This window comes from Heloderma suspectum, chromosome 1, assembly GCF_057233095.1.
Source record: "Heloderma suspectum isolate Gila_16-S chromosome 1, 16-S_ref, whole genome shotgun sequence".
Taxonomy (NCBI): domain Eukaryota; kingdom Metazoa; phylum Chordata; class Lepidosauria; order Squamata; family Helodermatidae; genus Heloderma; species Heloderma suspectum.
In genome coordinates this window covers 258,243,717-258,271,640 of record NC_139458.1, presented here as the reverse complement: position 1 = coordinate 258,271,640, position 27,924 = coordinate 258,243,717, and the positions used below count along the sequence as shown (strand labels likewise).

At 44.6% G+C, this 27,924-nt stretch overlaps 1 long non-coding RNA gene across 1 annotated transcript in view; it reads left to right on the top strand.

Annotated features, from left to right (window-relative positions):
- LOC146358992 (uncharacterized) overlaps positions 1–27,924 on the top strand; it is a 67,151-nt gene that overhangs the window by 2,145 nt on the left and 37,082 nt on the right. Inside the window, exons 3-4 of the long non-coding RNA XR_014786439.1 lie at positions 22,325–22,432; positions 23,172–23,237. This is a non-coding gene — a long non-coding RNA (uncharacterized LOC146358992). The remainder of the gene's footprint in view (positions 1–22,324; positions 22,433–23,171; positions 23,238–27,924) is intronic.

Genomic DNA, 27,924 nt, shown 5'->3' with positions numbered 1-27,924 from the left:
TCTCCAGTATTGCTCCCAAACTGCAATGCCCTCCCTCAAAAATTATACTTGGTCCCCATTCTCTTGACTTTCAGAAAGAGTGTGAAGACACATCTCTGTAATTCGAATCTTACATTATGTAATTGTTTTAATGTTTGTAATGGCCTTCATTTTATAGTTTTAAATTGTTGGGTGCTGCCTTGATGGGTTTTTAGCAGGAGCAACAACAACAATATACAATAATGGCAGTATATAAGTGTTAATAATAAAAATAAATCAATAAATATTTCTAGGCGGAAGCCCTCACAAAGGTGGCTTACATAAAACAGTGCTAAAGTACAATATCATAATTCAATAAAAACAACCATTTAAAACAGCAGTCTGAAACCATTCACAGCCTTACATTGGCTTGAGACCTGAAGGAGTGCCTTCTCCAGCAGAACCTTTCAGATCATTTGTTGAACCCCTTCTCCAGGTGCCCTTCCCATCTGAGGTGAAGCTTTTTCGGCGGTGGTGTCCCAGCTATGGAACGCACTCCTCAAAAGGCTCCACCTGGCGCCAGGGAACATAGGAAGCTCCCTTCTGAGTCAGACCACAGGTTCATCCAGCTCCAGCATGGGTCTCCGACCAATGTGCCCGCAGACACCTCCCTTGACGCCTGCAAGGTTCCCTGCCCCTCCTGATTTCTATTTCACGTATGAAGATTTTTTTAATTAAAAAGCCCTGCCCTCCAGCACTGTGTTTATTTGGCTTCAGAAGAGTGGCTTTGTACTTTGGAGTTCAGACCCCACTTCAGCCTTGTTCCTGGGCAAGTTACTTTTCTTCTAGTCCCACCAGTTTGCCTTCTGGGAAATGAGTGTGTTGTGACTGGCCATGCCCACTGTGGCAGCCATTTTATGAATGGGCAAACCGCCCATGCCAGCCATTTTGTGACAGCACCCATGACACTCTCTCAAAATTCCTAATGTGCCCACTGACCCAAAAATGGTTGGGAACCCCTGGGTATATCTCTTTCCAGGGACATGATGCAGGGTAGCATATCTGCTGCTTTGTAGGTTTGTTTCCTTGTATTATGTGCTTATATAGATGTGAATAAAGGAAATACTATAATACCCCCTCTTCATCCAGAGGAAATCAAACCATGGTAGCACTACTCTGCCCCCACTGGAACTTTTTACCACTTGTGGGACATGAGCAGTACACAACACTCAAATCAGGCAGCCAGAAATGTAAGGATCTTAAAAACAAAGGTAACTAAGGGTGCAATCCTATGCATGTTTAGACAGAAATAAGTCCTACAACTTCCAGCATGCCCCAACCAGCATGGCTGGCTGGAGCATGCTGGGAATTGTAGGACCTTTTCTGTCTAAACATACATAGGATTGTGCCCTAAGAGAAGCTAAAGGATTCCAACCGATCCTCCATTTTTCAAAACAGGCATGGGATTGTTGAGGACAACAGGGGGCTGTGGTACAAGTTTATAGGGGGCCCAGAAAAATGATACTCAGGGCACCAGGTATGAGGCTTCCACCAGCGCAGCCTAGCACAGATTTCATAGTATTGCTACACAAATTCACTGTGCCAACCTTACTGTATGTTTTACCAGCTCAAGAGGGCTTTGGTCACTATCCTATCCCACCCAGCAGAAGTAACTTAAGGAAAACATTGCTCTTGTCTCTTTGTTTCAAATCCCAACCCTCAAGGTACACATTTGCTAGGATTTCAATGCACAACACGCCCTTTATGGCCACCTCTCATGCCTGAACCTGAAAGGCAAATAATGCTAACATGGCAACAGTACCAATGAAAACCCAGAAACGTTTTCATGATGTCATGCAAACACCAATCCCCCACCACCAGTGAGTAATCATTAGATATGTGTGTCCAGGTGGAATTCTTAACCTGATTCAAAGAGATCAGTAATACAAGGAAACAGATCACAACAGTGTGGAACATCCTATGCAAAGTCTGAGGTAATGAATCCGATCTTTGTCAGTCTTTCAAATATGAATCCCCAAATCTGAGTCCTGTTAGATGGCAATGGAATCATTGGAAAGACTCTCCAATCTATTAAGCTTCCTGCAAGGCTTCCACTAAGATAGGGTTTGGCTACCTAGTTGCCCCCATGGCCACATTTGACAATTTGAAAATCTGTACTGGGCACCACCACAAAATGGCTACCATGGGAGGCATGGCAAAGGACAAGTAACTTGTCCAAAAGACTGACTACAAGACAGAGGTGGGATCTGAGTCCCAAGATAATGAACAACTCCTTTGAACCCAGTTCAAGGAATAGAGATTGGCTGGAGTGAATCGGGGAAAGAAAAAAAGTCATTCTCCACACACCCAGGGGAACACTCCCTTCTCCAACCGCCTTGTATATGCTGAGAAATAAATAATAGTCCTAGCAAATATCTACCATTTCTTTTTGTCTGTTTACCTTAGGAGCCAGTGTGGTGCAGTGGCTAAAGTCTTAGACTGGGACTCGGGAGATCCGGGTTCTAGTCCCCATTTGGCCATGAAGGTCACTGGGTGACTTTGGGCCAGTCACCAACTTTCAGCCCAATCTACCTCACAGGGTTGTTGTGAGGATAAAATGGAGAGGAGGATGACCATGTGAGCCACCTTGGTTTCCTTGCAAGAGGGAAAAAGCAGGATATTACTGTAATAATAATAATAATAATAATACAATTATTAATAATATAAATACATCAGGAGTGGGGAACCTTTCCTTTTCTATAAAGAGCTGCATTCCCTTGGGCGTAATCTGTCAGGAGCCGCATGCTGGCAGTAGCCAGGCCTAAGCCAGTGCTGGATGGAGTCAGAGCCCAAAATGAGTGGGGCCACTGTCTTCTCTCTCTTGCTCTCGCTCTAACCCTTCTCTCCCTCCCTCCCTCCCTCCCTCCCTCCCCCCTGCTGGGGGATGGGCAAATTGCTCTTGCTAGGGGTCTGAACTGATTGCTTACAGGGGGCTTTTGAAATTAGGCTGAGGGCCACATGGAATGAGACAGGGTGGCATATGGTCTTAAGGCCACAGGTTGCCTTAAATTAATTGCAAAGGAGGATGGGAAAGGACACAACTCTTCAAGAAAATGAGCAGGGCCTTACAGGGGCTTTATACCTCCAATGGTATACTTGCTAGATGATTCATGCCAATAGTGTATTGTTCGTATTGTGTTTCTAAAGACCCACTAAATACTGATTTCACCCAGGCTACCAGTTCAATGGAAGACGATGAAAACTCCCTGGCATCTCTCCCAGGCTCTTCAGTTCCATTTTTGTAGGCCTCCTAGAGACCTGTTCCAGTTTCTGCTCTGTGGGCTCTGAGCCTGTAGGACAGGGGTGCAGAACCTCAGGCCTAAGGGCCAAATGTGGCCCTCCTGGGGTCCCGATGAAGAGTTCCTCAGATGGCCACTCCCACTTCCCCTGGCCCCATCGCCTTTCCCCGGCTACCAATTGTTTAATGGTTTCCTGGCTTTGATGCAGTTTCCCCCCATTTTAGATTGTTGAAATGCCTCTCCTAAGGCTTAGTTACTGGTAGTTAGAGCTTTAAGCTACAATATGTGGGAAATTTTGGCCCCACCCCTTTTGCCTTTGGTCCCACCCACTTTGCCTTCAGCTCCATCCACTACTGGAATGTGGCCCGCAAGAGTTTCTCTGAAATTGAATTCGGCCCCTGGGCTGAAAGGATTCTGCACCTCTGCTGTAAGAGACAGTGGAGAGCTACTGGTTATTCTCTGTAGGCTTTGCATAGAATACTTGATTTCAGTGGGTTGCGACAGGCCAGCAAACTTGACCGGTGATTTCCCTTACCTGTGGAGTGGGGCTGAGCAAAGATGGGGACATTGTTCCTTCCCAGCCACTTCCCAGCATTAACTTTTCTAACAACAAAAGTTTCACAGTCCCGTTAAGACCTTTCTTTTTTCTGTTGACTGCTCAAATGTCAATCAAAATGATTTTCCAGATGAGGATGCTCTCCACCGGCACCAGTGTAATGACATGGCCCTTTTAATGAGTTTCACTGTATGTGCGCCAATGTAATTTCACAACGGTTAGAGACAAATATATTTCCATCCCGAGGCCAGTGTTCAGCCGCCTGATTCTGAAAGTGTTTCTTGGCACTTGAAATAGACATGCATATAATCCTATCAAAGTTACACTGACCCAGATATACCTACACAGACTCTAAGGCTCCAATACTTACTAGGCAGTAAGCCCCATTGAATACAGTGGGACCTACTTCTGAGTAGACATATGGGATTGCACTGTAAAAATCTTGGTGCACGTCCAGATCAATGGGCTCCTAGCGCTACAAATCAAAGGACATTGTGCGGCTATTCTGTCTCCCCCGCCGCCCCCTTCTTAATTGACTTTCTGTGATAAGAAAAAAGACAGAAGTAGCAGTGGGAAAACATGGGAAAATGAGGGTTACAAACAGAAGATTATGATGCCTCCCCCCCACCCCGGTAAAATTCCATGTTTGACGCAGAGCAATTGCACAATAAAAGCCTCACCTGGATGCACCCAAAGGCTAGGTAAAGTCAGGAACAATCCATACTAGAATGGTTAATAAAATGTTTTGTATGTTTAGGGTGCAATCGAATGCATATTAAACAGAAAAAAGTCCTACAAATCCCAGCATGCCCATCAGCTTCCTCTCACATAATACTAGAACCCGGGGTCATCCCATGAAACTGATGGATGGGAGATTCAGGACAGATAAAAGAAAGTACTTCTTCACACAGCGCATAGTTAAAACTATGGAATTTGCTACCACAAGATGTAGCGATGGCCACCAATTTAGATGGCTTTAAAAGGGGATTAGACACGTTCATGGAGGAGAAGGCTACCAACAGCTACTAGTCCTGATGGCCGGGTGCTTCCTCCAGTATCAGAGGCAGTACACCTCTGTATATACCAGTTGCTGGAGAACATGGGCAGGAGGGTGCTGTTGCGCTCCTGTCCTTCTTGTGGATTTCCCACAGGCAGCTTGGTAGCCATTGAGTGAACAGAACACTGAACTAGATACACCTTTGGTCTGATCCAGCATGGCTCTTCTTACATTCTTATTACACCAGTGCTCAATGCACAACTCATTCTGCAGGCTAAGGGCGCAATCCTATGTATGTTTAGACAGCAAAAAAGTCCTACAACTCCCAGAATTCCCCAGCCAGAATTCCTAGCACTACCAGTCAGAAAGCATTGGGCAGCTATTCTATCTTTTCTTCCTAAGCAGATATTTTTGTGGTAAGAAAAAGGATGGAAGAAGAAGTGGGAAAACATAGGACAGTTACAGATAGAATACTTACAAATAGAAGAAAAAGGAGGCTTTAATGGTGCCGATTATTTCTTTTATTGTTGTGCTTTAATTGTGTTTTTAATTTGTTTTTATGCTATTTTTTAATTAGGATTTTGTTAATCTGGATTTTACTATTAGCCAACTAGAGCACTATTTTTTTGTTGGAAAGGTGGGATAGAACTTGGAGAAATAAATCTATATCCACCCCCCCCCCAATAAAGTTCTGTGACTTTGGGTCTGGAAGCACCCAAAGACTAAAATATATTGTGGTATAAGCCTTCATAGCAAGAAATTGCAAGTAGATAAATAGGTACTGCCTCGGCGGGAAAGGTAACAGCGTTCTGTGCACCTCGGTGTTTAGTCATGCCGGCCACATGACCACAGAAGCGTCTTCGGACAGCGCTGGCTCTTCGGCTTAGAAACGGGGATGAGCACCGCACCCTAGAGTCGGACACGACTGGTTGGGGACACCTTTACCTTTTTTATAAGCCTTCATAGGCCAAAACCCACTTTGTCAGATGCACGAGATGTCCATGAACAATTCCCAAGACATTGGCTATAGAGAACCATCCACAGAGAAGCATGTCGCTCATCATATGCATGTCATGGTAAGCATATACTTATATGCTCCATTAAGTCACTTTGGGGTGGGGAGTTTGTAGCCTTCCAGATGTTTTGGCCTACAACTCCCATCAGCCCTAGCCACCATAGCCAAAGGAGAAGGATGCTGGCATTGTAGGCCAAAACATCTGGAGGGCCACAAATTGCCCACCCTTCTCTGCGCACATACACATCACTTGTGAGCATATACACCATTCTCAGCTGCACATGCATGTATGTTAGCAATATTCTTTACACCCCGGGCCCACTCCTCTATCTGCAGCGAGTCAGAGGAGCCCCTGAATGTTCTGCAGCTGCTGATGACAAGTCAGTGAGAAATACCCACGAGCAAGCGGCATTGTTCCAAAAGACTTCACTGATCTGGGCTGCAAGCTGTAGCATGCTGAGCACAGAGTCATGAGGCTAGCCAGAGGAGGAACGTAGAGAAGGAGCCATTGTGGCTGGGTGTGGGTGAGAGAGAGGCAGACAGGAGGTTGCAAGAAGGAGCTGCTGCTTGAATCTTTGGCACACGGGGGCAGCTGTGGCCCTTGGAATACCCTGTTGCACAGGCATGGGAAGGATTGCTTGGAATTTCCTGCCTAAAGGTCTTTTCCCATGATCCTCCTCCTCATGGTTTGGCTAAGAGTAGTAGGGAAGCTGTCTGTCCACTGGTGTGCTCCGCTTCAGATCCCATAGTGCCTTGAGGCAGGCAGACCTGAGGAGGAGGGAATTTCTGCCCAAATTTGGGAAACTTCCTTAGATCAAAGCAGAACCATGCTTCCTTATTTATGTATTTATTACATCTCTCTACCACTCAACAGCTGAAACTCTCAAGGGAACTTCCATGTGTCTTTGGGATTGGGGAGGGTAGTATTGGATTATTTTGTCCTGTGAAGAAGGATGGGCCCACTGATGATGAGGACCAAATAGGTCAGGTATTTTAATGCAGTATTTGGTGCGGAACCTTCGATGCTAAGCAAACCTTAACGCATCCTTCCAGCCAATCCCCTATGAGACCTGTGGAACCAGTTGGACTTTTGGAGCTGCCAAGGTCAGTAGTGCTATCTAACGGTGAGATTTAGCTAGAGAAACGTTAAGCCACGACTTTGTACTTCTGCAGCAAGTGCCAATCCTGCCAGCCTGTTATATCCTGTTAGATAGTGCTGGATCCAGGTTTTTGCCCCTCCCTTGGCAAGTCCACTTTCTCACTGCCGTTGTCAACAGCTGCTGTTGCTCTTCCTCCTCTTCCCATCATCGCCACCACTCGCTTGCTTGACAGGCAGAGAGCTGGCGAGCAAGTCGGCAGGGGCATCTTCTGCTCCTCGTCCTCACCACCACCGTTGCCTGGGCCAGAACAAGAGACAGGTGAACAGGCAGGTTTCAAGGGTGAAGAGGAGAAGCAAGGGGGCTCTGGACAGTGCTCGGTGGGCCCTCAGCAACTGCCCGGCCATACCTACCCTGGATGCTTGCCTGCTGCTAGACAGGACCCTGTGCGTACACACAAACATTTTCAGACTTTACTCTTAAATCTCTCCAGTGATGGCTATCACTTTTTAAAAAAATAATGTATCCATCAATCTGTGCACGTGGTCAATCCAGCAGGTCATAGCTTTACCACAGGCAGAGTTCACACCAGCACAAACTAGCCTGCTTCCTAGTTTCTTCTGTAGGACCGAGCAAAGAGGAAAGGAAAGGAGCAGTGGAGCAATCTCCTGAATCTTGGGGATTTCTGGTTTCCTGGCCTACCTTCCTGTAAGTGCTGGGTGGCAGAGCCAGAAGTCAGGAGTTATGAATCTAATAGGAAGAGCCATGCTGGATCAAACCAAAGGCCTATCTGGGTCAGACTTAATCATTCTTCCAAGTCAGGGGGAGCCATTGGCCAACCTGGGTGGATAGAAAAACTCCAGGGCCTAGAAACAGTTTAGTACCTTCATCCTGTGTCTGCAGTGGTTCACCGCATGGAGCACTAACAGCCCACAGATCTCTAGGTTTCTTCCTGGTGCCAGAAGCCCTCTCTCTGCCCTCTCCTCTCCAGACCAAAATGTTGGGGCTTGAGTATCCACGGGAACAGAATCATCAGTGGTCCATTATGACTGCATCCAGTGTGCTTTTGATGACACATTGCCAATTCCCATCAAGGTAGGTTGGAAAGGGTCTGTCGGGATGATCGCACTTAAAAATAGATTTACTTCCGATAGCCATGTCAGGAATGGTGGGTGGAGTTTCAAGTTGCCTAGTAAACACAACATCATGTAAGAGGATGTTAGAGGGCATGTTCCATGTGGAAAATAAAGCCTGCTTGGCTGTTGCTGGGGATAAGTGGTAGCCTAAAGCACTACATTTCCTTAGCTGCTGTGATGGAGAGGGCATAGACCAGCCTTCCCCAACCTAGGGCCCTCCAGATGTTTTGGACCGCAACTCCCAGCATTCTTCATAATTGGCCATGGTGGCTGGGTCTGATGGGAGTTGTAGTCCAAAACATCTGCAGGGCACCAGTTAGGGGACAGCTGGCATAGACCATGGGCCTCTTCACACCTGAGTTTTTTAGTAGGATCATTGTTCTTTAATCACTGGTTTTCACGGGAGCTTTAGATGATGCCGCTGCTCTCCTGCTGCTATCTTACAGCTTTCTTTCCCTCTTCCCGTTTTATCTGAGAACAGGGAAAACCCGGCATTTTCTGTGCTTGCGATTGATCATCATTTCCCCCTGTGTGTTTCCCCTTTGGCGCTTTGTCCGCTTTGTGTGGGCGTGTGCTAGGGGGTCTTGCTGGGTGGAGTTAAATAACATTGTCATGACAACAAATTGGTGGGAAGGGGGGACAGGTAACTGACCGGGCTTCCAGTGACGGTTTCTGCCTCCCATTCCACTACGGGCTCCGGGATCCCCTTGAACACAGCGATGCTTACTTCTGAATAAACTCATTGGCTGTAAGGTTTTCCTTTCCCTGGAGTAAGTGCCATTGAAATCTGTGTGGCTTGCTTCTGAGTAGGCATGCATAGGAGTGCAGTGTAAGTCTACTTAGAGTAGCAGTCTTAAGGTCTCCCATCCCCTTCAGTGCATTTACTTGGAACCTCCCCCTCCCATTGACTTCACCAACTGCTTCTTCTCCCTTTTGCTCAGCAGATTGATGGGCTTTTTTCCTCTCAGGGCGGATGGGGGAGTCTCTCTTCTCAGCCACGCAGGAGAAAGGCTTGACAGTTAGGATTTCAAGGGGTATTTAAAGTGCCTTTTCTCCGCCCCTGAATAAATTCATCATGCAGAGCTTGGAATGGTCATTTTTAATAGTTTCCTTTTTGGGTGTGGAGTTGTTTTAGGTAAGGCAGTAATGCTGAGGTGGTTTTCCGTAGTACTCCCCACTAGCCAGCCACAATCTCTTCTCCTAGCCCACCTTGCAGGGTCATTGGGAAGCCAGAATAAGGGGGAGGAGCAACAACAGCATGAGGGTGGGTAAAGCAAGCCGGGTCTAATGAAGGTGTCCCCTGTGAAGTGGTCACTAGGGGGGCGGGGGTGCTGCTAGGGATGGCCTGGTGCATTGACTGTATACAAGTCTGTGGATTTTTTACTTCTGTAGTTGGGAATCTGGAAATCGGTATACCCTTCAAACTCAGTAGTGCAAGCAATGTGCTGCATTTAATTCCATCACACATGGACATATTTAGCAGAGAAGGACTAATAGTGCCAGCAGCCTCCAGGCAAGCCACCGAGAAGACTCTCGGAGGAGGAAGGAAGGGACCAGTTCCCATAGCCTGCCATCCAGATCACTAGTAGGGCTTCCAACTTCCCTCCTGCTGTGGAGGAGTGGAGGGATGGAGCCATCAGTCATGTTACAGGAACCAATGATCAGGGGAGGGGGTATGGAGCCAGCAGCCCCCTTCTGTCCTGATTGTTCCGTGCAGCTTGGCCCAGCCATGAAAATATATAATGTGGAGGGACGCGCTAGGAGAGATGCCTGTATACAGGGCCAGTGTAAATTCCGGAAAGGATCTGGAATGAAAAGGGACAGTTTGTAGTGGGATAAAATACCAGGTGTGAAGAGAGCCCATATATACTAGGGAGGGTGGGCGTTGCCTTTCCGTTTTTTTTGATTCACAGGCTTCCTTCCAGTATATCAATTACTCTTGAGTATGAGTACATATATTATTCAAAGTCAATGGTCTTGAAAGAAAAGGTGTTCACTGCTTTAGTCATCACAACAAAATCTTGATTGTGATACTATGTCAATACTGTTAGCAGTTTAGGGTGCAATCCAGCATGGCTGGCTGGGGAATGCTGGGAGTTGTAGGACTTTTTTTCTGTCCAAACATGCATAGAAGTCCATTTTTAGTCACTCTAAGGTAACAAGGGAACTCACAGATCTTCACTGCATCTTGTCTGGGTAATCCCTATGGCAAGATTTCTTTTTGTGTATGAAGCCTGGGAAGTACCAGCCATGATGTTTTCTCCAAATGCCTCTATGTAGTGAGCCATCTTGCATTTGTATTTTTATTTTGCAAATGGCTATTTTGCTCTCATTTTACTTTCCTAACAGTGCTCGTTTTCAAATACAAATTGTAATGTTCAAACAGTTTTTAATCATAAAATGTCTGCTTTCTGGACAAAGCTGCAGGAAATATGAACATGCAATGAAACTATTGAAAAAACAGGCAGGATGGAACAGTGAGGTGAGGAAGCATTCACTGAGTAAACGTAACATATGTGCTACTGTATTATGGCCAGTAGATGTCACTGTACTCACGTCTAGAGTCAACATTGAATTTTGCTGAGGTTGCCATGAGATTATGCCCAAAGGAGAATTTGGCAGTGGATTTGGGTGGGAAATGTCAGGTTCTTCGCCCATGCACTTTTTATCACTTGCTTACTCAACAGTCACTCCCAGCTGAATGTGTGAACTGATGCTACCAAAAAGCATTCTGTCTGGGGTGATAAGAATGTGATCTGTGAAGATGAATTCACAAATGTAATGACTGGATGCCGTATGAATCAGCCAAAACACCTGGAGGATTACCAGTTTCCACAGACCAGACCTCTACACTGCTTCAGTCTTCAGTGGACCCTGACAGCCTTTTCTGTTGACAGGGACCATCACAAGCCCGCTGTGGGGGATTCCACCCCCACCCCCACCATAGTGTCTTAAGGCACAATCCTGTGTATGTTTAGACAGAAAGAAAGCCCTACAACTCCCAGCATTCCCCAGGATAGCACCCTTATTGTACTATTTATTATTTATGGCTCCAGCTCTTCTGGGTTGTCTAGCTTTAGGTATAAAGTTATATTTTTTCCCACAGTTCCTTTACCATACCTTGAGTGTCACTTCCTTTGAAGTTCATGGACATTAATTCATTCAGATGGTCATAGAAAATGGCAGTGGAAAGGAGAACACAGGTGGTAGGTGACAGATTTCAGCGAAGAGCTGATGTCATCTTTATTAGATGCCAAGAGATTAGGAGTTCAGAGGATCAGGAAATGTCTGCAGAACTTAGAAGTGGTTTGCAGCTTCTCTCAGATGACAGGTTTATTTAGGCACTCTGTAATAAGTGACCTGCTAGAAATTTCCTTACTGAACAAGCAGTTTTAAGTCTCATTTGGTGAGAGTGTGTGTGTGTGTGAGAGAGAGATTAGTTTTTATTTATTTAACATCCTGCCTTTCCACCAGAAATGGCACTCAAGGTGGCTAACAATAAAATACAGATTAAAAGCATAATCTTAATTAAAATGTACCATAAAAATAAAGTCATTAAAAACACAATAAAGAAATAAACAGCACCCAAGCAATTAAAGTCCTATGGTATCCACCCTTCATAAGCCTCATCCAGTGCAGTGCATAAGCACTCATCCAGTGCAGAGCCGGAGGCTAGCTGAAGCATGGTGGAGGGGGAGGGAAGGAGGCTGGAGAGGCTTCAGGATATACCATAAGCCAGCCTCTCCAGTCCCCTCCCTCCCCGTGGGAACACCCCCTTTGCCTTTCCTGTGAGGTTGCTCTTGCGACCTCAGAGATGCAGCTGGCACGGTTCTCTCCCCACCAGCTGTGACGGGGAGAGGAAGAGGGGGGAGCTCCGATTCCTGGGTGTCTCTTGGCTTCTTCACACGGAGCTTTTATCCTGCTATCGAGATTGCTCGCTCACAGAAGTTTGCGGGTCCTTTAGATGATGTCGCCAACCTCTAGGGCATCTCCTGCACTAAATGACCTTTATTTTTTAAAAGATCAAGAGATCATGAGCTATCAAATTGCCATGCTTGAGTTCCCTCCATGAAGAGAGGAAAAGCTGCAATAAGAGGAGCTAGACCACAGCACCATCTAGTGGCTGTACAATGAAACATATCAAAGACAGATAAGGGGGAAAAGTGGGGGGAAGGAAGCATGCATAAAGGGAGACCGTTGTGATCCTGCATTTAAAACAGAAAGCTCTGTTTTAAATGCGAGATTTTAGACTGGTGTAGATATGCTCTCTGACCACAGATCCAGGAATCTGAAATATCCTTTGGCCCCCCAGACTCTGTCTAGGGGCCATAGGATTGCTTCCTAAAAACTCCTTCAGCAACAGACCAGTTTATATGCCAAAGGCCTGCCTGAATAAAAACATATTTGCCTGCTGGCAGAAGGAGAACAGAGAGGGGGGCAATGTAGCCTCCCACAGCAGGGAGTTCCTTAGCCTGGGAATGGCCACAGACAAGGCCCTTTCTCATGACCCCACCAAACACACCTCTGATGGTGGCTGGACTGAGAGAAGGGCCTCCCCCAAAGATCTTAAAATCTGACCAAGATCGTATGGGAGAATGCAATAGTTTTATACCATCTTGCAGTTATCCAGTATGGGCTGCATCCAAGAGAGCACTTACAGAATCGGCATGATTTGTTCCCTCACATTTTATGCCCACAGGACGCTGACAGCTTCCGTTGGTAATTCTCCTGTTTTCCCAGTGCTGCTTCTGTCTTTTTACATACGCACATTTTATGCAGATTAGTGTCACCATTTCTATCAAAGAACTGCAAAGGAAGATCAGCTTGGCTCCAACAGAAATAAGAGGCCTAAAATTACTAAATTACTAAAATTACTAAAATTATGGAGAGGAGAGAAGGGGGCTCAATGAAATGCACAACTGCTGCTGCCTTACTCTCCCCAGTTTTAGCCAAAGTGTTAATGGGGGGGGGGTTATTAAAAAGGGAGGCTGGACTCTGCCTCCCCCCTAATAAGAGCAATATGAATCTTCTGTAGGTAAAGCACCTGCACTGTAATTTGATAATGAGGGATGGTATATAAATATTTAAAACAAATAAGTAAAGCATGTGTTCCGCCACTGAGCTATGACCAACATTACTGGTTCAGCAATAGCCCCAAACAAAACTGGAAAGGGTGGAAGGTGATAAACAAGGCATTAAATGCCCTCCCCCTTTAAAAGTGCCTCTTTCTTTATGTCAGTTCTCTCATCTTTTATAGCATGAGTGTGCGCCTCGTTTTCAAGCCCAGACACTTAGCAGCTTTTTGGGTGTGTGATTGGGAGGTAGCAATAGTGTTGATTCACAGTCCTCTTATCATGCATTTGGTTTCTGCTTCCTTCATAAACAATATAGTCATTCTGCAGGTGGTGGGGATTTCCCCCGTGCACACACACTCCATTTCAGGGATTCTAGCTGAACTGAAGACAGTAAAGGCAAATCATGGCTAAGCTGGTACAGCGTACCAGTATTTGGTGAGCACGTTCAGATTCTCAGTTGAAAGTATTCAAATGGGAATACTTACTTACACTGCTTACAGGCAGTGGTGCTGATGGGAACTCTGCCCACACTGGGAAATGGCAAGTATTTCCACATAAATAATTATTTCTGAAGTATACAAAATGCATGGCGGAGATCCAAAAGCGGTGTAGTGGCCAGTTTTGAACTGCAGGCACTCATCATAACCGTCCCCATAGCCACACCCACCCAAAGAGAGTCCAAAGATGCAGGCAGCTGTGTTGATTCATACCAGCAAACCAGTTCTAGCAGTTTTCATCTCCACCAGGAGCAGGTTTTTGTAAAGTTAATGGATCTTAATTGCTCATTCAAGACCAGGCCACCCTAAAATGCAACCAGGAACAATGTAGTGTTGCTGGGAAAATTCATTTCTCCCCAGTTACTGTGAGGATTGCAGCTGAGCTCAGAGGGAACAGGGATGTCTGGGGCAGTGGCAGATTAGCAAGGGTCAGCATTCCTGCTAATCAGACAGTGCCAGCATGGTGTCCCTGCGAGCTCTGGCTCCACTGCACCGCTGGATCCAAAGAACAAGTAATTCTGCATGCCCAAAGAGGACTTGGGTTTCCACAGCAGCAACCTCCCATGCCACAGAGCAAGCCACATCTGAGACTGAGGCCAGTTTCATAACAAATTTATGATATAATGCAAAGGGGGAGGGAGGTTTACCATAAAAGAAAAGTTAAAAAAAATGCCAGTGGCCAAATTCAAACCCTTGGGCATAGCTAAAGTAGCTCTTTGGATTCCAGCCTATATGCTGATAATCTTGTGCTATGCACATCTTGCTACTTTCCATGTACAAATGCAGAGTTGCGATGTGTGATATGGGAGCAAAGCGACAAAAAATAAGGGGCAATAGGGGTATGCCGTGTTTTCAGAGAATTCCTCTCTGTACCACAGATTGGATGTGGGGCAATGGTTTATTTATTTATTTGTATACCCCTTTGTCACAAGGCAATTTAGGGTGCAATCCTATGCATGTTTAGACAGAGAAAAGGCCTACAACTCCCAAGATGCTGTAGCCAGCCATACTGGCTGGGGAATGCTGGGACTTAAGGATGTTTTTCTGTCTAAATATGCATAGGATTGCGCCCTTACAGTATTAAACACAATTAGTACCGTGATGATGACGACAACAACAATTACTATGATGATGATAGTAGAAATAAGAATAGTAATAATCATAATATCACTCAAAATCAATCAACTTGGTGAAACAGATAAAAAATGGCACCAGACAGATCTTCAAATGTCAACAGAGGCCTCACTCTCCAAAGCTCAGCAAGCCAAAAATGATTGCATCTGCCTCCGAAAGTAGGCAAGTGATGAGTTAAATGAGCTTCTGTGGGAGCACATTCCATAACACCAAGATGACTATTGAAAGTGAAAGGTCCTACTTCTAGGGCAGGAGCAGGCGGCTTGTGGCCCTCCAGATGTTTTGGCCTGCAATTCTCATCATTCCTCATCATTGCCTATGCTGGCTAGGGCTGATGGGAGCTGTAGATCTCTGTTCTAGGAGATGCTAATCTTGCATCCATCAAAGATAGTACAATGACCCCCTCCCCCTGGTCTAATTAGCAGCTTTTAAGGCATGGGGGGGGAGGGGGTGAAGGCAGGACTGTCATGTGGTAGAAGGTGCTCTCTGAGATATGCTGGGCCCAGACAATTTAGGGATTTTTATGCCAAAACCAGCACCTTCCATTGGGCTTAGAAACACGCTGGTATAGCCAATGTGGTTGTTGTTAGACATAGATAGTGTTCCCATTGGCTTGTGCCTGTCAAAAGGCAGGGAGCAGCATTTTGAACTAACTGAAGTTCTGGGCAGCCCCACAAAGAGTGCATTACAATAGTCTAACCTGGAAGTCTGTGACATGACACGAATGACAGTGGCCCAGCATATTTTAGTTTAAAGCTGTTCCTGCCAGTAATGAAGTTTAAGGAGAGCCATTTCAATCTGTTAGAATGGGTAATAACTACATGAAAGCTGGGAAACCACCAGGTGGTAGGGGGGAAGGGGGTGGGACCAACAGGTGGTAGGGGGAAAGGGGGTGGGACCAGGGGAAAACAACAGGTGGTAGGGAGAAAGGGGGTGGGACCAGGGGAAATAGGTGTGGCCATATGGGGAACCCCAGGGGGCCAGATTAAGAGCCCTAGAGTGCTGGAATTGGTCCCCGGGCTGGAGGTTCTACACACCTGCCATAGGCATCTGGTTGGCCGCTGTGAGAACAGAATACTGGACTAGATGGGTTGTGTGCGGTTTATTTCTTTCATTGTTGTCTTTTCAATTGTGATTTTAATTTATTTGTTTTTATGTTATGTTTTAATTAAGTTTTTTTTGTTTAATCCCGGATTTATTGTTACCCACTTTGAGTGCCATTTTTCGGTGGAAAGGTGGGATATACAATAAATAAATAGCTAGGCCTGTGGTCTGATCTAGCCAAGCTCTTATGTTGTGTGCTGTGCTATCATTATCAACCGATGGTTGTACCCTAAAGAGAACTAAGCACTTTACTTACTATCAAGGTTCCCCTTATGACCTGGGCCCCCTGAGCAACTCCTTAAGGATCTCTCACCTCCATAAGAGTCCCACCTTCCTTCTTTTAAACTTCCCCTTCCTAGTAATGTGGGGTTTAGGCTGTAGACGTGGAGTGATTGACGCTCTAGACAAAGGGTTTAACCACAGGAGTTTACTAGTAGATTTAAAGCAAACAAATTACAACTAAAGGTATTTACATAATAGAGCTGAGTGATACAAAAGGCATTAAAAGAAAAGAAAATTTGCAAAATGCAAGTTCCTTTACACTAGTTGTCCTTAGGCTTTTCTAGGCTGCTTCTTCCTGCTTACTCTTCAGACCCTGCTCTCACTTCAGGCTCTGGCTGTCTCTCTGCTATTACTGGCTCTCTTTCTCTTCCTCAAAACCAAAAGTACTGCTTCAGACCTGAAGAAATGCAACTTAAGTGGAGAAATTAAACTGACACTTAGCTGGAGAAATGAAACTACTCCTCAGGGTTATCCCCTTCCAACAGAAAACTCCAGGCCTCTAAGCCTGACCCTTTTCCCTTTCGCCTCTGTAGGCCTCAAACCTTCACACCTAATTTACACTTAAATTCATGGTTGTACCCTAAAGAGAACTCAGCACTTTACTTAATTTATCATTTTAACTAGTTGAGTCTTATATGTGGGGTTCGTGCAAGTTGTGGGCAATATGTAAAACATTGGGATTAGAACAATCCCCTTACTGCAGAGTAAGTTTTATCTTCCTGCTGTAGGAAATTTGAAAATGAATTCTATTTAGGCCTTTGCTATGCTTTTAAAGTTATGTACTGTTATTGTCCTTTTCTCAATGAAAGAGAAATTACATTTTCTTGATGAAAATTTGGAAATGCTTTCCATATGGGCTTATGCAATTTGGGGGATATATGCAATTTGTTAGAGTTCAAGCAAACCATTATAAGATACCTGTAATGAGAAATTAAAGGTAATAGCATAATGAAAATTAGAAGTGGGAAAGGTCAGCAGGAAACAGAAATAGACATTCTTCTGCAATGTTATTCCAGTCAATGCTGTCAAAGGTTTTTTCTAGGTCAGTAAATAAATATGTGTCCTTCCCAATACATCTTTTATCAATATTTGGATTATAAGAATGGTTTTCTTTGTTCCGTTTTGTTTCCAAAGATCAAACTGATTGTCACACATGGTTATCTTTCGGGCACGAACATCCTAAAAACACACCAGCTGAATGGCCGTGGGATATGATGGAAGGCCTGCTATGGCAGAGGCACTCAGTTTATGCCTCTGCCGCTGGAGAAATGCCAGCACAACACTACACCACTGCATCTGTTCTGACAGTGCAGCTCCGCTGGCTCAGCAGCCAGTAGGGAATAGCGACATGGGCGGGATGTGGACAAGACAGGAGAGGAACAGAATTACACCAAATCCTGCATCCCTTCAGACCCTGAAACTTTATGCTGACAACAGAGCTAGTGTAAGCAAAAATCCTCCCACTGAAGTCAGTGCAGAGGGGGAAGTACTATTACTGCCTCAGCCTCCCACTCCACCCACATCACCACATCAGATGTAGGGTTGGGCTCTCCAACGTGGTGCTCATGGGCACCAGTGTGCCTGCAGACACCTTTCTTGGCTCCCATCAGTCTCTCTTCCCCTCCCGATTTTAATTTCATTTCTTAATTAATTTTTTTTTTTAAACTGGGGGATTGCCATGCTGAAGACAAAAGTGCTGACCTCCAGCACCATCTTTATCTGAGTTCAACAGAGTGGTTTTGTGTCTTAGGGCTCAGGCCACACCTCTGCCTTGTACTTAGATTCTTGGGCAAATTACTTTTCTTTTAGTCTCACCAGTTTGTCTTCTGGAAAATGGGTGTTTGGTGACTGGCCATGCCCACCATGGCAGCCATTTTACGAATAGGCGAGACTCCCACAGCACCCATTTTGTGAGAGTGCCCATGACACTCTCTCAAAGTTTCAGATATGCCCACTGACCCAAATAGGTTGGGGACCCCTGGTATAACCATATGGTGCACCCAGTCACAGCACACCAACACCCTATATACATCCTCAGCAGAGAGTCCATAACTCAGATGACAAGGTAAGCAGCCTGGGGTATTGCACTCTGGCATCATATTGTGCATACTTGGAGTTCAGAAGGAAGAAGTCTGTTGATGGAACAGAATCATGGCGAATGGGCACTTTGCACCAGACACATATATAGAAATACATATATAAAAAGATCATATTATTGACACTTCTCTTGCTTAGAACCCTTACAGGAATCCTGCTTCAGACTGAACATTCCAGATGCCCAACCTATGATTTGTTGTGAATACACCATACGCTGTAGGTCAGTTACATGATTAGTTCAGACACAGACTTTTTAGTTACCATGTTATTGTCAGATTCATTTTCAGTTTTGCAGAAATAATAATAAACGTGTTAAATGGAAATGTAGGCTAACTGAATTATGATGAGTTTATATAAAGAAGAATTAAATTAGAACAAATTAAATTAAGACAAATGAAACCCATCATGTTCACAAGTTTGCCATGTGCAATGATTTGAAACGAAAACAGAAAAACTATGGTTGTAAAAGACTAAAAATAGCCTATGAGCTAAAATAAAATAAAAATGAACCTGATTGTGGGCTGGATTCAGATTTAGAGTAGACCAATTTAAATCAATGGGACTTTAGTTAGTCACCAATATAAATGGGTCCAACTCTAACTATGATGAAGTCTGGTGACTGAGGGAGCTCCACCAACCTGTCACAATCCAGAAACGAGCGTTTCCGCTTGTTTCGGGGCTTCCTGTAGGAAGCGTTAAATCTCCATTGCGCAAGCAGTGGTTTCGACTTGTGCCACAGAATCAGTGGGAGGGGCTGCTTGCACAATGGCCCCATTGGATACAGCCCTATGATGTATAAAAAAAACTTTAGGCTTCATGAAGTTTTAGGGTTCTCTTTTTTTAGGGTTGAAGTTTTAGGGTTCTCTCACAAATCCTTTCGTCTTAGTGCCACTTGCTTTTCCTGAAACTGTACTTGTCTCATTAACAAGATAACCTCAAAACTGCAATAAAAACAACGAATTGCAACTTTTGCATTTAAAAAGTGGCAAATTCTTCTAGAGTTTTCTGAGCCAATTACTTCACCGTTAGGGAGACTGACCAGTCATTTGTTTATGAAGAAACAGTTTCATCTCTCTGTCGGGCCACAGTTCTAATCAAACAGGAATTTAGTTAAGTCCATGGAAATCAATGGGACTCACTTCAGGGAAAGAATTAGGCTGTAAGAAAAAAAGATATCACGCATCTCCAAAGTGAACTTTATTTCAATTTGTATGCAACACTTTTATGGGCATCAGTGCATGAGCCCACAAGCTGTGCTCCCCCCATCCAGGAAAAGCGCTCCTGGAAAGGCTCAGTTTAGCCCAGTTCAAGCCACTTCTCCAATGACACAGGAGGGCACGGCCCATCCTAGCTCTGCTCACAAAATGCTAGGGGGCTCGCAGAAGCAGAAGCTCCAGCATGCACTCAGTTCAGCGACAACCCACACTGGGTGGGTTAGCATGTTGTGTGAACCCAGCCACAGAGTGCAAGTAGTAGACATGCACACATTCCCTCTTCTTTCTTTACGATCTTTCTCTTATTAAATTGTATTGTTCCGTATATTATTTTATTACTAATTTTGCATCTCTTTCTTGGAAGGAGTGCAGGGCAGCATACATGGTTTGCCCCTTTTTTATCCTCACAACAACATGGTAAGGTTGGTTAAGCTAAGACATAACGACTGGGCCAGGGTCACCTAGTCAGCGTCAGGGTTGTGGAAGGATTTGAAACCCTGCCTCCTAGTCTGATACTCTCCTTATTAAACATTTACAAGGAACATACAGTCTTAAACTCTTGTTTTATTCAATATATTCTTCAAAAGTCTCCACCCTTCCCTCCAGGATTCTGTATATTCACAACACGTGTGTTCTTTTATAAGTGATAAAAGACTGTGCTTCATTTTTTAAAAAGCCATTTCAGCATCGTACATTGGAGGGGAGAAGGCCAAAGGCATTTCCAGAGCATCAGTATCAGCAAAGGACAGGGAGGAGGTGGGATCCAAAGTGGTCTTGGCTGACTACCAGTCTCCTAGAGAAAAAAAACCCTTCATCCTTGTACCCAACCTGTCATACGTTGCATAGAAGAAGGATGGAGCAGCCTTGGAAGGAGTCAGGATTAGCAAGGGTGGCCAATTATGCACTGTCAAAAAAGAGGAAATGTATCACCAGAAGAGAAGACATCAATTTGCATAAAATTTGCATATGCTAATTCATATGTATAGATTTTTTGTAAAAAAAAATTGAATATGTCGATTTCAATGCATGCATATGAAACATATATATAAAACTAGGCTTTCTAAGAATTCTAGATCAACTTTCACAAAGCAAACCAAATAAGTATCCATTTGCAGGTGGTGTCTATACATCACCCATTCAAATGTTGAAAGTGTTGTAAGGTCTTCAATCCCTTCCATTATCGGAGGTGAGCATTTATCTTTCCAATGTTATAACATCAGTCTTTTAGCTGTCAAAAAGATGCAGAGAATCCATTTGTGCTGACTGTGCATTAACTTCCAGAAAGCAGGTAGATCATTTAAATGGACATATACATCAGTGATTCATATGTACAGATGTAAATTTAGAAATCATTATTATAATTTAAAAAGAAATACAGTACATCTCACCATCGTGGTGTGACTATGTGACCTCCTGTATGCCTTGCTTAGTCTGCTGCCCAGGTGCCAACTACTGATGGCCAGCTTCAAGGCCCAGCTCTTCCTTCTGATGGTTCTTTATGTTTAAACTGAACTTCGTCTGGTCAGCCCTTCAAATAGAGGATGTCTTGAAAACAGAGGATGGTCCTTGGGGAGCCTTTCATATAGAGAGCTGTCCTTTGTAAAAGAGGACACATGGCCACCCAGCACCCAAATATATGTTCAGAAAATATGAGAGCAATCCCCCCTGCAGTGATTCCCGAGTGCCTGCATCTGAGCTTATTTCTGCAGCAGCAAGTAGAGGGACCGGTTTAGGGTTATTTTCTCTGCAGCATGTTTTTGTGCATAGAAGCCCTGTCTTGAAGGGTGCTCTGCACGTGGAAACCTGTTCTCACACATGCTGGGTAGGAGCACTGTGGATATCTTTTAATTTCATTTTAATGTGTCAATTGCAGTTTAATTCTAACTTTAACTTTGTTCAAGGCACTGGTTTTGGCCAGAAAAGACCTAAATTGTTTGGACCCTTGGTTTGAGACTTACACATCCAAAGGATGTCTCATGTGGTTTCATTAGAGAGGACCCTAGTAAGTATGCTGTCCATGAGCCAAGTTCAAACAACAGTGTGTAGAGAAGTGTTCTTAGTGATTGCTTCCTAGCTCTGGAACTCCCTTTCCACTTGAAAGTAACCAAAACATAAATACTTTGTCAGATTAAAGGCACTCCTTATTATTTAGGATGGTATTTAGTGGCTAGGGATAGGCGAGGGCTTATTTTAGTGACCTGTGCTTACTATACAAATGTCAATCATTTATGTATTAAAAAAATTAAATCCATGTTTATACACACACACACACACACACACATGTTTATTTTAAAAGCTAATTTGCTCTGAGCCCTTACAAGTAAGGCAAATTAGAAACTTAGTCTGAAATTATTATGATTAATCGTTGAGCTACTTAAAAGAGAATTCAGACTCTTCATATGATCATGCTAGTTCTGTTGTGCCAGCAGAACCGACTGTTAGTGTAACAGGAACTAGCGGTTCTTGACCCCCCCCCCCGAGCAGAAACACTCATTTCCAGAACATGAAACATCAGTAGAGCTCCCTTGTGGGGCCAGTCTACATGGGGCTTTTACTCTAGTTCTTTCCACCCCCAAGACGATCATGTCAGATTATACATGCCCCTCCCCATAGCTAGTGCGGCGTTTCTTCCCCTAAATCAGTCCCTCCCCCGCACTCATTTTGTGATGACTTTTCCCATCACAGCAGCTTCAGTGCAGTTTGGAAGTCTGCGTGACCTCGGCTGGCTTTGGCATGGGATGGTAGAAGCAGTGCTGATTGGCAGAAGGGAAAGTTGCATGGGAGGGGGCGTGGGGAGAGCAGAGGGCTAAATGTCTACCCGGAAGTAACTCATTGCCTTCAGTTGCACTTTGCAATTGTACAGGAGCAGAGGAGTCTGGAGAATTCCTTTGCCCGTCGTTTGTGTGCCGGAGTGGGGACAGGAGCCTGCCCTGATGCTTTGAAACTGCCGTTGTGGAGAAGAAGTGCAAAGGTACACAGAGCTGTAGTGATTTTAAAAGCTTCACTGAGCGGGGTGGGAGGTGGGGGAGAGCAAGCCTCTGCTCATTCGCCCCACCCACCCAACCCCTGAACGAATGTGGTTTCAGGTGCCAGTTTGCCCCATGCAAGCAGGGGTCTTTCAAGGAATACACCGCATTACGGGCTACCTTTTTGCCCTGGGAGGAGCAACCCCGATTTCATGAAGATCTGTATTGAAATGGGATTGCCTCAAAAACTGCCTCCCTGTAGATTCGCCCGTGGGAACTCTGCAGATCTGCCCCAGTCCAGAAATGAGTGTTGCTGCTTGTTGCCTGTTGTTCAGGAACTGCTAGTTGCTGTTGCAGTAGCAGTCAGTTGCACTAGCATGGGGGCAGCGTAGGATACTGCCCAAGGTCACTTTGGGGTTTAGGAATTAGTAGTCATGTACGTGTGCGTGCATGCGCACACATGTCAGTGTTCAGAGGAGTATGGGGAGCAGCTGTGTAGCGGAGGCATCACTATGAAAGCCAAGTGATTAACACAGGCGTGGAGGGCTGTAGTTAAATTGTAGCGAGCTACGCAGATTTTCTTTCAAAAACCGGATTTTTCCCCCTTATTCCCCAAAGCATGTTATTAATTCTCTTGGCATGTAACACAGCAGAATGATTGCATTTATGAGCTTGGCTGCCTCTTTTAACATGATCCAATATCTGCTTCCTAAACCTCTTGTTTTGTATATCCATTACGCACAGTGAGCACTGAAATCGACCAAGGAGCAACTCGGAAGGGCTGCTCGTGTCAAAGCAAGATTGCCAACGGTAAAATGTGGATATAATTTTGTAACATATTTATAATTAAAGTAATAAGTGAGGTTTCCCGCTATTGTTTGAAAATGTGTCATGATACATTTAAATCACAGAGAAAGACAGAGAAAGAGCTGCAAAGTAACATGTTGGCAGCAAAGATGGTATATAAAGGGAAGGACGAGGAGAGGGACATGTGCAAACAATTTCATTGGAATAGTTCTGTTTATGGCATTCTGTTTTAGGAACTCTAACCACTTAGAAAGTGTTTTCATTCATGCCAGAATGAGGTTAGCCTGTTTGCTATTGCACATCTATATGGACAGATTTTTATTTTATTTTTTTACTGCCAACAAAATGTAATATGTTGGTTTTATGAGCGAACAATATTTCAACCAAACTATAAAGAGTGCTCTGAAAGAATGCAGATGGTTAATCAGTTTGAGTGCAATCCTGCTCTTGGTTTGTTATATGTATGTGTGTGTGAGCGAGAGAGAGAGAGAGAGACTGAAGACAATGGCCAGGATCCAAAGAATCACATAATTCGTTCCGTGCGCACAAAGGGGTTCTGATCTTGTGGTTCCTGAGCAGCAGTCCCTCCATACTGCTTTTGAAACTGAAGGGACTTCCAAAGCCATTTTGTGGTAGAGCTTGGTGGGATCTACTCTTCATTAAAGGCAAAAAAGGAAAATAATAATAATCATCCCATTGGGTATGCCTTGGATGCACCTAAAATAGCTCTTTGGGTTCTAGGCAATGGTTCTGCTTACCTATGTATAAACAATGGTAAGACTGCATCCTTCATTTGTGAATCCAGAACACAAGGAATTTTATTTATTTCTGTATTTGTAAAATTATATGCCACCCTATATCATTTGATTTCAGGGCGGCTTACAATCATGGGGGGAAATCCCAAACCAAGCCATCACTAAAACTACAATAAAACAATGCAAGATGAAGTTAAAGCAAGATAAGCCAATGAATCTCAAAGTCCTGGGTGAGCGACTTAGGTGTTGCCTAAATCACAGCAAAGAAGTTGCTGGTTGGGCTTTCCTGGGGATGGAACTGTGGTGTAGTGGAGCCAGCACTCACAGAACTGCAATGCCAGGACTTTTTTTGTTATTAGCAGGGATACTGACCTCATCTGCCACTCCCCCCGGACCCTGTGCAGCCCCCCCATGGATGCCAAAATAAGGAAAAAATAAAAACAAATAAAAACAAAATGGTGTCTGAAGCTGCTACAGAGTCCCCAGCGAGTCAAAATTAGCTTGCAAACAAGCTAATTTGACCCTCTGGGGACTCTGTAGTAACTCCAGATGCCATTTCGATTAAAAAATGATATATATTTTTTTTTAAATTGGGATTCCCCCTGAATTTTAGGGAGTGATGGGGCCACGGGGGGGGGGGCTGTGGAGGTCATGGGCCACATGTTGCCCACCCCTACCTTTGAGCTTAGCTGCCATTCTCACAGTAGCTGAGGGAAATTCATTTTCCCAACACCAATATATTGTTCCCTGTAGCAATGCAAAGCGTTTTGGGGTATGGCTTGGTCTTGAGTGGGCAATTAAGACCCATTAGCTTTACAAAAGACCTGTTACTGGTGGAGGTAACACCAGTAGAAGTGCTTTGTTGATGTGGATCAACACAGATGCCTGAATTCTTGGCCTCTCCTTGAGGGCATGGCTGTGGGCACTGTCATGATGAGTGCTGGCACCTCACAATTTACCACTACACCACTGGTAAGGAGTTTCACAGATGGGGCACTGTGGCTGAAAATATCCTCTCTTGGTTGCCATCCCCTCACTTCTGATGGGCAGAGCACCCAGAGAAAGACATCAATAGATGATCTCTGTAAATGGGTTCATTGGTGTGGGAGCAGGCATTCTTTAGCTGAACAGCTTATCACCTGAGAAAGGAAAACGCTGATAAGAATCAGGGACAATCAGTGATTGCAATCCGGGTGCTCAACACTCAGGAGTGCAACTGAGGTTTTCCCATTGCCTGCTATGCAATGGCTTGGACTCACACAGTTGTCATATTTTGTCCAGCTGAATCATGGGCAATCATTTCCATGACTTGTTTTCAGGAAGGCCTTTAAAATGTGCTAATATGCAGTTATATATGGGATGTTTTTGAATAAATGTTTGAGAGCCAAAGTAGACCCAATGGTCGTCGTGGTGTCGTGTCCAGACCAAACTCCACTCTGCCAAAATGTAGCCACCGCCACACCGCCGAGCTGCGGTTCGATCAGGTGGTAGAAGGATTAGCTGGAGCAATGCACTGTTACCAGGGTACGCCCGCTTGTACAACAATTTCGAGGAGGCTCCTTCCGTGTACCCCGACCCAATGGTGGGTGCCATGTTTGTTTATTTATGTGTCCGCCCCATTCATGTTTAAAAGAGGATGGGGTGGGGATCAAACATTAACATCAAAAGGGGCATATGGAGGGGAGCAGAACCTTCCCCTCCCCATGATCCATCACACCAGGTAGTTTTTCCCATCTATCTCACTTCCAATATTGGAGTTGGGCTGGGTGAAAAGTCTGGTGACTGATTGCAGTATGGTAAAATAGTGTTGGGTAAATGTTGAGTAAAATGTTGTTTTTACTGTTCTACTGTGTTTTTATTTGATTATGGTTGTTATGTTTTGGATCGTTTGTAAACTCCCTTGATTGGTCTAGAGAGGTGGTACAGAAATACAATCAATCAATCAATCAATAGGAGTAGGGTTCATCTCACACTCACATACCTTTTCATAATAAAATCACACACACACCTCTTTATACATGGATGTATAAAGAGATACATGAACATGGCTACCATTGCCACGTCTAGTATGTTCCTTAGTATGAAGTCAAATTTAACGAGACTGACCAAGAGAGAGAATGGAAGAGTACTGTGGCTTTCAGCTACTCCCTTCCCTTCTGGGCTTCTCAGCAAGCCCCAGCAACCACAAGATCCCCATGGACAGCTGCTGGTCACTGCCCGTGTTTCGCTACTGACACTGAGACCACTAAACTCCTTGCCAGATTTCTAGTATAGAGATGTCATCTAGTAAGAGCATTTGTGCCATTAAGCCTCTTGATCACCAATGAAATGAAAGACAGACTCTCTGTTAATTTCAACGAGACTGGGGATTAGACTCTTATTTCAGATGGTTCAACCCTGATTGTGTGATGTGATCATCATGTAGGGAAAATTAAAGGAAACTTCAAAAAGAGATCAGCATACCATGATGGGGGTGTGGCTTTTTCTTAACTCTGCAGCCTCTTACTGTTGCTCCTGGTCACTTTCTTTTTTAAGTGTTGGAATTTCTTCCGTTTTAGTTTTTCATCTTCAAAGCATGAGAACACAAACATCTCTATACTTAATCCAATGAAAGAAAATATGGGTTAATCTAGTTCACTTCCACTGTTTACAGTTCTAGCTAGTACAGGAAGGAAATAGATGCTTTGAATATGCAATAAAACACCAAGCTCGCAAACTGAGCTAGCCTCTCATAATGTTTGAGAACCAATACTGAGTGACCTCATCTTGGTAGGCAGTGTGTTGGATTAGACTCGGTGTTCCTAACTTAAAAACACAATTCGATCGTAGCATTAAGACCACAAAGTAAAAGAGACCCGGAATGCTCAATAATGAGGAATTTAAATGGTGAATGGCTTCATTCTGATGGGAAACTATCTCCTAAAGCTTAGTAGAAGCTTGGTTCTGTTTGTACTACATCATTACATGCCACATTTATGAGTCCTTATTGTCCCCACCTCTCATTTTACAACAAGACTTGGGGAGTTTGCCTTATTTGTTACCACATCGTGATTTTGAATGATCCAAATATTTGCAATTGTGGTGGTCTCTGAGAACAAGACATACAGTTGATGAAATGGTTGATGGAATCCAATTACGTCCTTCCACTGATGGAAGTGCTTCCACCAGTGGAATGAGAAGGGAAGATTATTTCCTTTTCCCCCCTGAAGCCCCCCTACACACTCAAAATATGCACCAGAGGGTTGGGAGACCCTCCTGAGCAGATTTTGGAAGGACACAGAGGGCTGCAAGGTGTACTATTTTGGGCAGTGTGTTCTGATGATGCCCCGTGATATAGCCTGGTTTGCAGGGTTCTGCTTTGGTGAGGTTAGCAGGGGTCAAGTTAGGTCAGGTTTCTCAGGGAAGCCAGACGGGAAGAGATCAGCACCACAGAAAACTCCAAGTGGTGCTGGGGCTGGAAGCCACACAGGGTTGTCTTATGTTGCTCCAACAAGAAGCAGATAAAGACTGAGCCTTAAGTAGGGGTTTGCCTGCTTTTAGGCTGGTTGGCTCTTTACTGACTGTGGCTTTGTCTCTTAAAGGGGCCTGGCCTGTTTTAGAAGCCTTAAGCTGTGATGACGTGGGAGTGGCTGTGGCATGCAAGGGTCCTCATGGCCAGAGTCCTCGGAGTCCAAAGATGGCAAGGCAACCTCCTCTGGACATAGGGGAGCTGAGATCTTCCTGGGGAACTAGGTCCTGTGGAGGTGTAAGCATTGTGGTGCCTTTCCCTGACCAAATCTGACCTCTTAACTTCAGAGCCTCCTTGGAAGACAAGGGATCAGCATCCTCTGAGGATAAGAGTTTGGAGTCCTGGTCCATAACAGAGGAGGGACAAGAAGAGAAAGTCCCATAGGGAGTTTCTAACCAGCACCAGGCTTTTTTTCCTCCTCAGGTTT